At 42.9% G+C, this 16,137-nt stretch overlaps 1 long non-coding RNA gene across 1 annotated transcript in view; it reads left to right on the forward strand.

Moving 5' to 3' along the window:
- LOC135181257 (uncharacterized) overlaps nucleotides 1-12,630 on the forward strand; it is a 58,362-nt gene extending 45,732 nt beyond the window's left edge. The window contains exon 6 of the long non-coding RNA XR_010304792.1: nucleotides 12,253-12,630. This is a non-coding gene — a long non-coding RNA (uncharacterized LOC135181257). The remainder of the gene's footprint in view (nucleotides 1-12,252) is intronic.
- The last annotated feature ends 3,507 nt before the right edge of the window (nucleotides 12,631-16,137 follow it).

Consider the following 16,137-nt stretch of genomic DNA (forward strand, 5'->3'; position numbering starts at 1 on the left):
TGGCTTTTGGTGGCATTCAGACAAATGAAACTGGAACACCTTGCCTAGAGTTCTTGCTGTCTGAGACTGTTACAAATAAAGAAGTATATGAAAAAACTGGCTGTGGAAGCAATAAGGATATAAAAAAGATGTCTGTAATCTGAGGTGTCAGACCAGTTTCAGTCTCTTTCTGCCACTTCCCTGCCACAGACGTCCTCCTAGTAGTATCACTGAAAGTCTACTTCCTAACCAAGGTTCAAGCCTGCACATCATCATCCTCTCTGACATATCTGTTGCCTTTGACACTACTATTAAATGCTTGTCTTTTGATGCCTTGTGGCACTGGACACCATGACTTTCCTGTGTCCTTTTTGTCTCAGTAGGCTTTCTCTCAAACATCTGTACCCAAAGGTTTTCCTCCCTTCTCAAAGGATACCCCCTTCAAAACTTCTTGGAGCCCCTTCGCATCCTTCTTTGTCCTCAGACGATCTCTTCTTCTGGTATGGATGTAATTATTACCTCTATGCTAACTGCTTTTAAAATAATTATCTACTGTTGATCTTCCACACATCAGTTTCACATCTCACTGCCCCCGTACTGCTACATCCTGACAGACAGCTTGCTACCAAACTCACTGAGGTCCAAAAAAGGAACTTATTAGAAGTCAAACCCAACAACACAGCTTTCCCTAGCTCTCTGGCCAGCAGCCAGTGTATATGTCAATTTTAATGTCTTTGATATTTAAATTTAGCTCTCACTGCTGATACCATTTGGCAGAAGATGTACTTACAATATTATTCCCAATGCTATTCACCAGGAAGCTCTTTGCTACACTCAAACCTTCCCAGGAATTCACTTCTGTGAATAGAAAAATGCAGGGATGAGCAGTCCCTGCTGTCCTAATTGACAAAGGGGATGATTTTCTTGTTTTCACTCTCTTCTAGCTAAGCATTGTATATATGTGTGCTGTACCAAATCCTCCCTTCTGCCAATGACTGTCTTTATTTGCTCATGATGTATCTTTAGGTTTCTTGGAAAATTAATATGTGTGGGTCTTTAATAGAATGAAAAGGAAGAAAATAAGTATTTTAGTAGCAGGACAGTAAGACTACACAGCTGCAATGCTGAAGTGTGGTATCAGAAGCAGATCATAGAATCGTAGAATCAATCAGGTTGGAAGAGGCCTACAAAATCATCCAGTCCAACCTAGCACCCAGCCCTGGCCAATCAGCTAGACCATGGCACCAAGTGCCTCATCCACCCTTTGCTTGAACACCTCCAGGGACAGCAACTCCACCACCTCCCTGGGCAGCCCATTCCAATGCCAATCACTCTCTCTGCCAACAACTTCCTCCTAACATCCAGAGTTATCTCTCCCGGCACAACTTGAGACTCTGTCCCCTTGTTCTGTTGCTGCTTGCCTGGGAGAAGAGACCAACCCCCACCTGGCTATAGCCTCCCTTCAGGTAGTTGTAGACAGCAATGAGGTCCCCCCTGAGCCTCCTCTTCTACAGGCTAAACACTCCCAGCTCCCTCAGCCTCTCCTCATAGGGTTTGTGTTCCAGGCCTTTCACCTTCTTTGTCACCCTTCTCTGGACACGTTCCAGTATCTCAACAACTCTCTTGAATTGAGGAGCCCAGAACTGGACACAGCACTCAAGGTGTGGCCTGACCAGTGTTGAATACAGGGGCAGAATAACCTCCCTTGTCCTGCTGGCCACACTGTATTATCTGTATGTATTATCTGCCCAAGATCATCATACTTCCAGGTTTCAGATTTAACCCTAGCTGTGCAAGGTAGTGCCAGCTGCACTACAACTTTTCACATGTTGAATGTCTTGGTTTAAGAAGAGTTAAAAAAACCCCATGTGTTATCTGAACTAATGAGACAATTTTGATTATTTTAACAGGGATTTTTTTTTAAGGAACCTTCAACACCAGAGTTGTGCAGGTATCATTTTGATGTGTTTCTCTGCTAAGGAATTCTTTACAAGGTTCGTAAGTTTTGTTTTGAGAAAGAGCTGAGAAGTGATTACTTTTGGTTTATTAGGACTTGATTCTGTAAATGTTTAGGACATTACAGAAAGCTGAAGTTATACAACTGGGACTTTATTGATTCTGTGTAATTATAGGTGGTTTCAACTGATATATAGGTGCCATTGGTCATAACAAACAAATGTATTACTAAAAAAGAGAAAGGTAGTGACAGTTATTTAGATGTTGCCAGAACATGAAGATGTTTATCTTGCCTTAATAGCAACATCTACATCATAACAGATACTTTGACTTTAAACAGAAACTCTACTGATATTCAGGGGATAAATTTTTTGCCTCTCCTATTTTACCTGCAGGATTTTATATGATATCTCTCCATACAACCATGACTGAAAGAATCTTTTTTCCCTATAACAGCAAGGCAGTCACTTAGATCTGATTCTTTCCCATTTTTTATCCTAGGACTTTGGAAGCAGCTGAGTGCTCACCAGCTATTCAGGGGACAAGTTCTAAACTGTTCCCTATCAAATGCAAGAGTTGGGCACAAGACCTGCTTCTTGAATGCTCTAATGACCATATTATAGTATCATACTCATTTGTTGTCCTTGTTCTGCTGAATATTCAGGTATGCCATACAAAGCAGAACTTCCACAGGGGATCAGAATATTCTGCAGCAGATGGATGTAGTGACAGCAAAGAGGAGGGACCTCTGCACTGAAAACCTTCTCCAGAAAAATGGCACCTGGAACTTTAGTGTCCCACATCCTGGGTGCCTTACCCAGGCAGCCTGAGAATTTGGGTAAATGGCCAATACCTGGCTGTGGCCTTCACTCTGTTTCAAAGCACTTCTTCCCAAAAGGAGAATCACACCTCAATATTTGCAGAATAAGAACCCCAAGTGCAAAGGGTTAGACAACAGAACATACAGCATTCCTACTGATAAAGTCTTGTAGCTAGAAAATTAATCTTTTATAGAATCATAGAATCATAGAATCAACCAGGTTGGAAGAGACCTCCAAGATCATCCAGTCCAACCCTAACCCTAACCCAGCCCTAACCAATCAACCAGACCATGGCACTAAGTGCCTCATCCAGTCTTTTCTTGAAGACCCCCAGGGACGGTGCCTCCACCACCTCCCTGGGCAGCCCATTCCAATGGGAAATCACTCTCTCTGGGAAGAACTTCTTCCTAATATCCAGCCTATACCTACCCTGGCACAACTTGAGACTGTGTCCCCTTGTTCTATTGCTGGTTGCCTGGGAAAAGAGGCCACCCCCCACCTGGCTACAATGCCCCTTCAGGTAGTTGTAGACAGTAATAAAATCACCCCTGAGCCTCCTCTTCTCCAGGCCCAAACTAGCACAGAAGGTCTCTTCCAAAAATGAATCACCTCAAATAAGGTCTCCCATTCCCCTTGCCCTCTAGCCCATTTTGTTCATGGAAGTTTTATTATTATCCCTAGAGAAGACCTGCTCCTCTTAGCTCCTTAGAACTACCAAGCAAGAACTTCATTAGGGGATACTTAAAAATGCAAGTGACAGTTATTTTATATAATACACTTGGCAGACATAAAAATTCTATGTTGTTTTTCCCAGCAACAGCTCAAGAGTATTACTTAGCTGTGAAATTACCTATCATTTGTTCTGTATTGCTTCTTTTTCACACACAGTGTTTGGTCACCATACAATCCGAAGCCTGCTAAATGTAGTGGGAGCTGTGTTGTTGCTTCAGTTGCTCATCTGGAGAGTTTTTCTCACAGTGCTTTAAAAGCTCAGCAGAAATACAAGCAGGAAAGTTTAAGTCTGAGAAGACTGCTTGACATTAATTATTGAACACTTATTAATATTCATAAGGGACCCAATTATCTGGAAAAGTCATAGTGATCTTATTTGCTGATTAGCAAAGAAAACACTGACATAATGTTTTTCTTGTTGACTGAAATTTATGTCAAGGAGCAAGCACAAGGTTAAGATGGAATAAGTGGATCATCTCACTGGCGATGTAACTGCTGCTGAAGGAAAAGTGATAGGAATTTAAGTGAGTGATTTTTTTTCAGCAGGTAAGAACCAGTCATGTGATAATTTAGTTTGGAAGGACCTCTGGAGGTAGACTGGGCCAAATTCTAAGTTACATTCCTCAGGACCTGCAGGGGACACTGTAGTGTTAACAGAACACAAACCAGGAAATGCTCTAACAAAGGAATTAGATACAATTAGGTATAAGAGGCATAATCAGGAGTGATTCTTTGGACCTTCATCCGGGGAAAAAATGCTTTTTGAAGTCATCAGGCTGTTCTCTTTGGCCAGGCAGTGTTAAAAGTAAGTGAGATAAAAGGTTGAAACCTTATCTGAGTGCTTTAGTTCTGATTGTAAGGGAAACTCTTCCATTTTTTGCTAAAACAAACATCAGATAGTTGTTCAGGACAGCCATTAATGTAGTAAGTACGAGCTGGGCCCTATCTAACAACCTACTTGAGTAGTCAGCATCCCCAAAACCTCTGGATCACTTACTGAAGGACCACTGCAGAAATGCCGCACATGAGACACCTGAAGAGAGCTTCACAGCACAAATGTGTAGAGCCCTGCTGAACAAGGTCGGCTCCCACAAGAACTGAATTTGCCCTTGATTCTCATCCTTAACACAGCTCAGGTAAAATGCAGTGGGCAGAGTTATAACCAGGCTGCACTTGGGTCAGCAGTCAGGCTGTGCCAGTGCATTCGTGAGACCTGGCACGTGATGACCAGCAGCACCACGTTCACAATCACCACGAAATGAAGCAAAACACTTCCTGCTCACCTGCATTTCTTCTGACATGCTTGCAGTCTTCCACCACAGACGTTAAAGACAGAGAGTATTAGTTTATTCCCAGTCCTGGGATGGGCCACCACCTTGTTACAGAATCACAGAAACATCCAGGTTGGAAAAGACCCTCAGGGTCACCAAGTTCAACCTATAACCCTACTCTACAAGATTCACCTTAAACCATATCTCCAAGCACCACATCCAAACGACCCTTAAACACATTCAGAGCTGGTGACTCCACCACTTCCCTGGGCAGCTTATTCCAGTGCCTGACCACTCTCTCCATGGAAAACTTTTTCCTAATGTCCAATCTAAATCTTCTCAGTCTCAGCTTGAGGCCATTCCCCCTTGTTCTGTCTTCAGTTACCTGTGAGAAAAGACCAGATCCAGCCTCACCACAACTTCCCTTCAGATAGTTGCAGACAGCAATGAGATCTCCCCTCAGCTTCCTCTTCCTCAAACTAACCACCTCCAGCTCCCTCAGTCACGCCTCATAAGATTTATTCTCCAGGCCCTTCACCAGCTTTGTTGCCCTCCTCTGGACCAGCTTCAGCACCTCCACATCTCTCTTGTATTGCAGTGCCCAAAACTAAACACAATGCTCAAGGTGTGTCCAAGGGGACAATCGCCTCCCTATTCCTGCTGGCCACAGCATTTTTAATACAAGCCAGGATGCCATTTGCCTTGTTGGCCACCTGGGCACACTGTTGGCTCATATTCAGCTACCTGTCTACTACAACCCCCAGATCCCTTTCTGCCAGGCAGCTCTCCAGCCACACTGCCCCAAGCCTGTAGCATTGTTTGGGGTTGTTGCGACCCAAGTGCAGCCTGGTTATAACTCTGCCCACTGCTTTTTGCCTGAGTTGTGTTAAGGATGAGAATCAAGGGCAAATTCAGTTCTTGTGGGAGCCAACTTTGTTCAGCAGGGCTCTGCCCTCTTCAGACAATTTTCAAGTTGCCTCATTTTTCAGGATACAGCACAAAAAGGATGACTCACTTGGTTGTGATGATGAAAAGAAAGACCCAACCAGCTGTCAGCATCTTCCAGCAACTTTTGAAATTGTATTTTGGCTTCTGCTATTTCCACACTGAGAATGTTGCCATTTCTGCAGCTGAGACTGGACTAATATGACAGATGGAGAAAAAAGCACAGAATCAGTCAGGGGTGGAAGGGACCACAAGGATCATCTAGTTCCAACCCCCCTGCCATGGGCAGGGACACATCTTACATCAATTTAAGCATCTCGCCCCAAAATTTAGCATCTCACCTCAATTTACTTCTTGCCTCCATTTTATATCTCACCCCAAAATTTAGCATCTTATCTCCATTTTATATCTTACCCCAATTTAGCATCTTACCCCAAAATTTAGCATCCCACCCCAAAATTTAGCATCTTGTCTCCATTTTATATCTTACCCCAAAATTTGGCATCTTAGCTCCATTTTATATCTCACCCCAATTTAGCATCTTACCCCGAAATTTAGCATCTTATCTCCATTTTATATCTTACCCCAATTTAGCATCTTACCCCAAAATTTAGCATCCCACCCCAAAATTTAGCATCTTGTCTCCATTTTATATCTTACCCCAAAATTTGGCATCTTAGCTCCATTTTATATCTCACCCCAATTTAGCATCTTACCCCGAAATTTAGCATCCTACTTCAATTTATCCCAAAATCTAGCATCTTCCCCCAAAATCTGGCATCCCACCCCAAAATTTAGCATCTTAGCTCTGTTTTATATCTTACCCCAAAATTTAGCATCCCACCCCAAAATTTAGCATCCTACTTCAATTTACATATTATCTCCATTTTATATCTCATGCCAAAATTTAGCATCCCACCCCAAAATCTAGCATCTTATCTCCATTTTATCTTACCCCAAAATTTAGCATCAACTCAGATATATTTTTTTTGCCCTTGTATCATCTACAGTTTTTGAAAGCTCCAAAATGAAGAGACTGTGAAACCAACTAACTTATGTGAGACTTTGACAATGCCTAATTTCTCCTTAGATTTGTTTCTTCTCTTTCTGTCCATTGCTTGCTTTCTCTTTTCAACTACCCATGCCAGCACAGCCTTACTGACTGTGTGTTCAGGGCTGATGTTTCAGCTTTTGGGATCTGCCAGCCATCCTACTGTCTCATGAAGTGCTGCAACACTTGCTTTAATTTTGCAGTGAAGGATTAAATAGACTACAGCACAGAAAATGCATGTAAAAGCCTGATCATAGGTTGTCTTTCATGTGGTAGCTTTTGGATTTATGTAACAGCCATGGACTTCATTTTTTGAACTTTCTGAAATGTGCACCAAAACTTAGGGTTATTTTTGGAACATGACCTCACTTATGGCTGGTTTTGTAATGTGACCTCTCCAACATAAGTTTTATCAAAAATTGCTGTGGCCAGTAGGACAAGGGAGGTTATTCTTCCCCTGTACTCAACACTGGTCAGGCCACACCTTGAGTACTGTGTTCAGTTCTGGGCTCCTCAATTCAAGAGAGCTGTTGAGATATGTGTCCAGAGAAGGGTGACAAAGAAGGTGAAAGGCCTGGAACACAAACCCTATGAGGAGAGGCTGAGGGAGCTGGGAGTGTTTAGCTTGGAAAAGAGGAGGCTCAGGGGTGACCTCATTGCTGTCCACAACTACCTGAAGGGAGGCTGTAGCCAGGTGGGGGTTGGTCTCTTCTCCCAGGCAAGCAGCAACAGAACAAGTGTACACAGTCTCAAGTTGTGCCAGGGGAAATACCTCTGGATGTTAGGAGGAAGTTGTTGGCAGAGAGAGTGATTGGCATTGGAATGGGCTGCCCAGGGAGGTGGTGGAGTCACCATCCCTGGAGGTGTTCAAGAAAAGCCTGGATGAGGCACTTAGTGCCATGGTCTAGCTGATTGGATAGGGCTGGGTGCTAGGTTGGACTGGATGATCTTGGAGGTCTCTTCCAACCCCATTGATTCTATGATTCTAAGATGGCATAATGGGAACCACTACACAGCTAACTGGAAACACAAAGAAAACGTTAGGAAAAGAAATTATTGACATGTATGAATACTTCACACTTAAGAGATACTGTCAATTTTTTTTTTCTTTTAAGGCAAATATATCCTTGTGTGTGTGTGCATGGATGGTTTGTTCCTAGATGGAAAATTTCCAGTTGTGCAAAGCTAGTAAGATGAAACACCATTTACTTCAGAAAAAAAAGGACTGATACAAAATGTTCATAGCTGACAATAAACCGGATTAAAACTGGATATTCTTGCACCTGTACTTTCACCTTTAGGTCTCTGATGGGTTAAATCTGGCTAGCTGCAATTTGTTCTGTCTCTGGCTGTCCGCCAGAGCTTTAAGGCAGAGTTACTGGCACAGTGGTTTAGATCTAAAATCAGAAACCTAGCTAACTCTAAACACAAATTGCCTTATCCTGGTAGCCTGAAAACTGGTGGTCCAAAATCTGCTTTGCTTGCGATTTACTTATGCCACGGCAGGGTGAGGCATGTATGTGGGGTGGGTTGAATGTGCTGTCAATTTTAATCTGCCATCACAATGTGTTCAAGCAGTAAGCACGGTTCTGCTGCTGCCAGGGGAAACTTCAGCCAAGAAATGTCATTGTACAAGACAAACCTGAGAAAAAAATGTTCAGTCTGATCTGTGAGGAAAAACACACTGAAAATATGAGCCAGAGAAGCTGATGTCTGTGGATGAGATTGGCTCTGTGAATGGAATTAATTTATCTTTGAATATTTAATCCACTACCTGTACTTGGGAACTGGATATACAGGAGCCAAGAAATGCTCCTATTTATGTAGCTAACTCTTTTTCTCTACAGTACAGTAGCATGAATGTAGCCAAAGCCATTCTGACCTTAGCTAATGATTTCTTTCACAGCAGAACTTCCCACTAATTCAGACAATTCTTCTATGTGAAATCAGGACTTCTCTGGGACCTTTTTTTTTTGCTCTGGTTCCAAATAACAAGAATGCCTGCTGATGTCCCACACAGGGGAAGTTAATGGACAGACCTCACTTGACTTGACTCTAATGACCATATTCTGTCTTTGTTACTCTCTCAGTAAAGTCCCAGCACTCTTTTCTCAGACTCAGTCTCCCAGGAATATTTGCATTGCTGCAGCCCATTAGGTAATTACAGACCAGGATTCCTCAAATGCCAGAATGTGGTCTGTGTTCAGGCTGTGAATAAATCAGTCAAGGCCTGGCAAGACTGAGGAACAACCAAGATCACAGAGAAAGCTCAGTCAGCAGCATAGCATGCACTCTGCTTATGATGGGCTGCTTAGGCAGCACAGAGGCTCTTATGTTCACTTTCCAGAGGGGCAGACTTTGTGATCTGTTTTTATCTAGTCCTGCTACTGCTGGCTTTCCTGTCAGAGCACCCTAAGCCCTTCCTTCCCTCAGACTCTGCTGGTTCCTGCATAAATAGTGAAGGACGAGGCTCACATCACTGATACCCACTGCTAATAGAAGTATTTCAGCTGTTGTCCAGCAATGCATTGCTTGCTCGCTCTTGAAGCATCTCAGCCACCAGCCAACAAAACTAGATGCAGTGTGGGTAAGAAAATGTTCTAAGAGAAGGAAAGAAGGACAATTTCAGACATTTCAGCTGGAAGGGACCTACAACAATTCTCTAGTCTGTCTATCTTCTTGACTTAGGCAGGCTTGAAGAGTGGGCCTATATGAACCTCTTAAAGTACAAGACCAAGTGCAAACAAAGTCCTGCCCCTAGACTGAGGCAAGCCCAAATATGAACACAGACTGGGGAATGAAGGAATTGAGAGCAGCTCTTTGGAGAACTTGGAGAAACTGCTGGATAGAAAGCCAATCATGAGTTGTCAATGCGGACTTGCAGCCCAGAAAGCCAACCATATCCTGGGCTGCATCAGAAGAAAGTCAAGTGAGGTGAGTCTCCTCATCTGTTCCACTCCTGTGAGACCTCACCTGGAGTTCTGCATCCAGGTCTGGAGTCCTCAGGGCAAGAAAAACATGGACCTGTAGAAGTGGGTCCTGAGGAGGGCCATAAAAAATACTACAAGGATGGAACATTTCTCCTGTGAGGGAAGGCTAAGAAAAATGGGGTTGCTTAGCCTGGAGAAGAGAAGGCTCCAGGAAGACCTTATTGCAGCCTTTCAATACTTCAAGGGAGCTTAGAAGATGGAGAAAGACTTTTTACTCGGGCTGTACTGACAGGACAAGGAGCAACAGGTTTAAAATAAAAAGTGATTAAATTTAGATTAGACATAAGAACGATTTTTGTTTATGATGATGAGACACTGAACAAGTTGTCCAGGGAAGTTGTGCATGCCCTATAATTGACAGTGTTCAGTCAGGTTGGATGGTGCTTTGGTCAACCTGATCCAGTGAAACATGTCCCTCTCCATGGCAGGAGGGTTGGGCTAAATGATTTTTAAAGATCCTTTCCAACCCAAACTGTTCTGTGACTCCTCACATCCAAGCCCAGGGTGAAGCAATAGAGAGGAGGAGGAAAACAGACATCAGTAAAAAGGAACTGCTGGAGACAATAAAATAGAAGAGGTCCCCTTTTTCTAGATCCTCTTTTTCCCTCTGCTGCATTTGCTTCAGATTTGCCTTGACTTTTCTTGTCTTCCTGCAGTTACTCTATGTTGGGCAGTTCTCTTTGCAAGCTCAGCTCTAATATTTGCTCATGGAAGATGAAATCCTCCCCTTTTCTCATCATTCCACTGGTAGAGTCATGCTCATCTTCATTTCATTATATCAGCTATCAAGAAGTAACATTTATTTTTCAGGTTGCCAGCTGGGATTTTCAAACAGAATGTTGTAATGCTCACCTGTTCTTCTGCTTCTGCCATCAAATCTGAGATTTACAGGTGTGTCTATCACAGGCAGGTGCTTCTTGTATTTGGGATTTCTCCTAATATTTCATCTAATTGGTATTCTGTGGTATGTGATAGATGCTCACAAGGTGTTTCAGGGGTGTGAGGAGAAATCCTTCTTTCATTAACTCCACTTCCACCTCACGTTAGTAAACAGCTGATTTTGAAACCATGAGAGAATACAACTTGGTAGAATTAAGTTTCAGGAGGTGACACAGCCATTTAAGCTGTCACATGTAATACAAACCATCTTGTGTCAACATTTTACCCCTGTATTTAACCCAATTACTTGTGTTGCATGAAAGCATAGCCTGTGGTTGGCTAAAAACCATACAATGTGACACCTGATTTATAGACATAAAGAGGTGATTTTATCATCTCCTCAGAAAGTCACTGCCAGGCATTAATCACAGTCAGCATGAAACTGGGCCAAATTCTTCATATGAATGGCTCTGGATCAGTTTGAAACCAATGCTTCTCAGCCACTGGTGCTTGACTGAAGAACCCATTGGTACATGGGATTTTCTATCTATATCCAGAGTTGTTTCTCTGATATAATCCAGTCAACTCTAAAGGCATTTATTTGAAAAACTCCACACAATTAGTTTCTTAAATATTCTAATAAAACACACTTTCTCCAGTCTGAAACATCAGGTGTGATGCTCTTTTGCTCATTCCTCACCTCCCATTCTTAAGGTTGGTTTTTAGCCTTGAGAGCACAGATTGCCACAGACCATCCTGGTATCATTGTCAGCAATGTCCCTAGTATCATTGTCAGCAATGTCATATAGTGCAGCAAATAATTCTACTTTTCTTTTCACTGTGCTCATCTGTACATCCCAAAATTACTACATTAATGCCTCCTGCTCCATCACTGTCACGGGTACGCATGTTTAGAGGTTTTCACAGTTGCTTCTTTTCATGACATAGTCCCTCTTTTTATATCAAGTGAAGTCTCAAGAGAGCTTCAAAGACCTGTCACCCTAAAAACACATGAAACATAGGATGAACCTCAAGTAACCATCATTTGAAAAACAGTAATTGCCTCAAGCAGTTGAAACTAAAAAAGCTAAAGACACAGATATAAATAGGAATTGATTACTATGCTGAAAATAAGCTACCTTCCTCTACTGTAACGATCTCTCTCGTCGAGCTCGTCTAGCTTTGGTCCTTGTGCATTTCCTAACTCGGTCAAGACCACCGGCAGGGTGGAATGCAGCATCGCTCCACAAGAGGGCGCTGCGAGCCACAGGCAAAGCCTGCTCGGGAAACGCAAGCGGGACCTGGTCCGCAGGTTTCGCAGGGAGCCTTAACTTCTAGGGGCTCCTTGGGGTCCCAGCCTCAGCGTGGATGCTGCCTGCCGCCGTTGTTTTGAGGATTCTAAGGTAGTTGAGGTACTTTCTATATAAAATAGCAGATAACTGCATGTATTGAAGTAAATGACTGAAAACATCCTATCGATCACTTGAACTTTCCAGACAATAGGAAACGAAGTCTGAGTCTGCAAAGAAATACAGCAGCACCTAACAAGCAGATTTTGTTCTCAAACCTGTAAAGGAAAAGGAAAATAAAATGGATACTCCTTTTTTTTTTTTTTTTTTTTTTAACAGGGAACATTACTGTGTCAAAACCACAGATCTCATGGAGGCCAGCACTGTTCACACATGGCTGCACCACACAGCACTACTTAAATCCATATTTAACCCCTTTTCTTACCCGAGACACTTTGTGTGCACTTTTTGCAAGCTTGAGAGACTGAAAAGAGAAAAATGTAAAGCTCAAGTTGTGTAAAATCTGGTTTACATATTGATTTTTCAGTGTCAGTGTAGCTCCATACTCTTTTTCTCAATGCTGAATCTTAGTAGAGAAGTACTTCTGTAATTAGGACACTGTGGTAGCTGTGTAATTGTGGAAGAAAAAGCTCAGCCTTAGGGCTTGTTCCTGGACAATCCAGTACATATGAATTTCTTCAGCACTGATGGAGGCTGAAAGCAACCAGCATTTTTAAAAATCATTGTAGTTTTAGCTCACAAATTCCTTTAAGGAAACATCAAATTTCCTTTAAGGAAACATCTAATTGCAGGTAAATTCAGTGTGTTTCTGTTTCTTGATGTTTATGCTTCCCTTGCTGTATACTTGTACTTATCATGTACTCCTTTCTCCTTTTAAATGGTAGACTGCAGGTAACCTCTGCTGTTGTTGTGGAGATTAAGCCATCTGGAAACTCCAACCTATTACAAGACTTTACACTAGGAAATGCAGTAACTGTGCCTAAAGTCCTGGTCCAGAAGAAAGGAACATAAGCTCTTGTCCCACTAGAGGTGACTATCAGCTCATTATATAGAATCATAGAATGGTTTAGATTGGAAGAGACCTCAAAGATCATCTAGTTCCAACCCCCTGCCATAGGCAGGGACACCTCCCACTAGAACAGGTTGCTCACGGCCTCTCCAGTCTAAAGAGCTGGGGCTCTTTAGACTGGAGAGGAGGAGACTGAAGGCCTCGCTAGCATTTATAAATATGTAAAGGGTGAGTACCAGGAAGATGGAGCCAAGCTCTTCCCAGCAATGCCCAATGACATGACAAAGGGCATTGGGTGCAAGTTGAGGCATAGAAAGCTCCATGGAAAAATGAGGAGGAATTTTTTCACTGTGAAGGTGACAGAACACTGGAACGAGCTGCCCAGAGGAGTTGTGGAGTCTCTCTCTGGAGCTATTCAAGACCCACCTGGACATGTTCCTGTGTGATCTGGTATAGGCGATCTTGCTCTACAGGGGGGTTGGACTGGATGGGCTTTTGAGGTTCCCTTCCAGCCCCTAACATTCTGTCATTCTGTGGCTTATAAGCACTAGGTCTGATACCTCACATATTGGTCCTAATGTATGTGCTGCCAGGGTAGTTGTGACCCCAAATTAGAGGCATGCCTTATGTTTTGTGGGTCATACCTATGACACTTGTTTCTGCAAAAGTGGCAAAATCTTCATTAACTTCTGTAGTATCCTGGAGGTCAGCCAACCATTTCTGATTGTTCCAAGATCATACTGCTGCTCTGCCAACTGTATGTCAATTGTCCAAGCCTGGAAACAGCATTTCACTGGGTGAAGCTGCTTCTAGAGAAGGGCTATGAAAAAACTCAGCCTCTTCTCAGGTGCCTTTATTTCCTGCTCATGAATTTGTTACACAATTTTGGAAATTCTTGTTTCAGCCTGCTTGCATTTGCTGCTGTAAGATATTAAATACTTAAATGTTGCTTCATAGTAGCCACCCTGACAATGCTTCACAAGTGGAGCAAAAAGTTTCTTATTCTAGAAATGAAATTCTCTACCAAGTTTAAGAACAGATATAAACACAAAATACAAACCCCAGGCTGTTTGGTAAAGTTGGATAGTAAGGCCTTGGCAAAAATCCAGTAGCTCCACCTATCTATGGGAATAGCCTCTTATTTACAGTAATGAAGTTAGCTCTCACAAAGATATTCAAACATGCCAAGCTCTTCACTGTAGCCAGGACTCTTAAGAGTAAAAGCAGTGGTGAGCCACCCACTTTTGATGTCTTGGCTAGAAATACAAAAACGTTCTGGTAGCATCTGTGAGTGCTGCATTCAGAGCCAGAATTCTGCAATTGGCTTCAATTCCCTGCACTTAACCACTCATAAGTGAAAAGAAGAATTGCTCATGAATTACATAATCCTGGAAGATATTTTATGTAAGTATTTCATCAACAAAAGGTGGTGTCTTGGGGTGGAAGGAGAACAAGCATGCAGTTTTGTTGGTCACCTAAGTAAGATCTAATTACAGCCTTCAGCCAAAGAGATGTCCACACTCACTCATTTCTGCACAACCCAGGGGTTGGACTCAATGATCTCCGGAGGTCACTTCCAGCCCCTAACTTCTGTGATCCTATATACCCTCACCTCTAGCTCAGGCATGGTGGCTACAGGTGACTTGGATGAGACAGATAGCTGATGAGTATTGAGTTACACTTTAATGTTGCCACCAAGTTGACCCAAGTAACCTTACAGCTGCATAAAGCTGGATCCACAGTAGGCGAAGGGGAGTCTTAGGTAGTTTGCAGTAAAATGGAAAATGAAGTTTAATCTTAAAATCATCACACTGTTATCTTAATTCACATAATTCTACCATAGTCTGTTTACTTAAATACCATCCTTTCTGTCAGCCACTTAAGCTTGTTTTGGTCCTTGGTACAGTTCTTGCATTACTCTAGTATTATTGTCAGTAGTTGTTGGTTCATGTATGTCCATTGACATTTCTTAGTCTTTAGGTTAGTGCTGGTTCCAGGAGCTTAAAGGCTAGTGTTGGACTTGGGTTTAGTCTTTAGCATGAAATGCTCAGGAGGGTTACACATGGTTTAACTTGGTCTCACAGTGTACTAAATGACTCAGTGTATTGAGTGGAACTCAGTTCACAAAAAAGGACATTCTAACAGGCACAAGGAACATTTGTAAACCGAGCAGGGGAAGTCAAGTGCAGATGTACTTAAGAGGTTCATTCTCAAGTGGTTTAAATATAAAACTTGCTGACAGCTCTAATAATCCTAGCACAAACTGGGGAAAGCAGCTCCTGCTGTGAATGTAATTTTACAGGTAGATGCCTATGGTTACAGACACCTCTGCTGCAGAAGAGTTCATTTCAGCACTGAGGAAATGACCAGCCTCACCAGGTAAGACCCATGTCTTTACCTTATAGAAAAACCTGTGGTTTAGCTTCTCTCAAGATCTTTGCTTCAGAACTGATCTTTACCAGAACTGATCTTATGAACGAACCAAAGCCTCATCTTTTACCACTTCCCATTTTTACCTCTAGTCAGGTGAGCACACCAAATTCTTGTCAGGGCATGGGAAAGTGGTTTTCCTTTCTTCAAAGTCTACTGCATTTTACCACTCATGTCCTTGTGCTCCATTTACATGTGATTGGTTTGGGTCAATCTTTCACCAGTTCTGCCTGGACTGGGGTCCTGATGTGCTTCATTGCTTTTGTTACTCTGCAGCAGAGACATTTTGAGTCTTTCTGCACTGCAACAGGTGCACAGTCCAGGAAACGTGCCTTCCTCAGAGAAAAGGCTGTGCTTCCAAGCGCCTCGGTCCTAGAAAAAGAGTTATTCCTCTTCTGTCCAGCCATACAAATCATCCCAGGAGCAAATGACAGAATCACAGAAAGGCCTGGTTGGAAAAGACCTTAAGAACAAGTCCAGCCATGACCTCCTTGTGCACAACTGTCAGATCGCATCTCCAGATTCCCCTTCCCGTTGTTAAGGCTGGAGCACAGTAGGCTCGCTTCCTTTCCCGCCCCCCACTTCTCCCATAGATTTTACACTTTTTGGGTCAAATTTGCTGCCGAGAGGCTGTCAGCCTGCTCCTGCCCCTCTGGCTGTACTGCAGCAGCACCCTTATGCCTTTCCCTTGGGAAAATGGTTTACAGTTTGCCCAGGCTGCAGTGCGGTGCTGCTCCCCAAGGACTTGCCAGCGCCAGGACGAA

Source organism: Pogoniulus pusillus, chromosome 14, assembly GCF_015220805.1.
Source record: "Pogoniulus pusillus isolate bPogPus1 chromosome 14, bPogPus1.pri, whole genome shotgun sequence".
Classification (NCBI taxonomy): domain Eukaryota; kingdom Metazoa; phylum Chordata; class Aves; order Piciformes; family Lybiidae; genus Pogoniulus; species Pogoniulus pusillus.